We start from the raw sequence: 251 nt of genomic DNA, 5'->3' as shown, positions 1-251 counted from the left end.
AGATCCGGGCGTGCCTGTGCGCTGTATCTTAAGATGCACGCGTGTCCTTGCAGGATTCCCCACGTACTTACTTGAGACGGGCAGAAGACGCCAGCCGTGCGCAGGTGGATCGTGTATCGGCGCGCTCTGTTAGGGGGAGCTGGGCTTTTCACGAGAACTTTCGGGCTTTTGTTCTGGAAGCGAACGGCCGAGGAGGGAAGCAGGCTTGTTTCCCCTCCCTTGAAGCAGCCGTTTGTTTTCCCCTCACGGCC

This window comes from Aptenodytes forsteri, unplaced genomic scaffold (genome assembly GCF_000699145.1).
Source record: "Aptenodytes forsteri isolate BGI_AS27 unplaced genomic scaffold, ASM69914v1 Scaffold236, whole genome shotgun sequence".
Taxonomy (NCBI): domain Eukaryota; kingdom Metazoa; phylum Chordata; class Aves; order Sphenisciformes; family Spheniscidae; genus Aptenodytes; species Aptenodytes forsteri.
The sequence above is the reverse complement of the archived record's forward strand: the minus strand, read 5'-3'. Positions refer to the sequence as shown.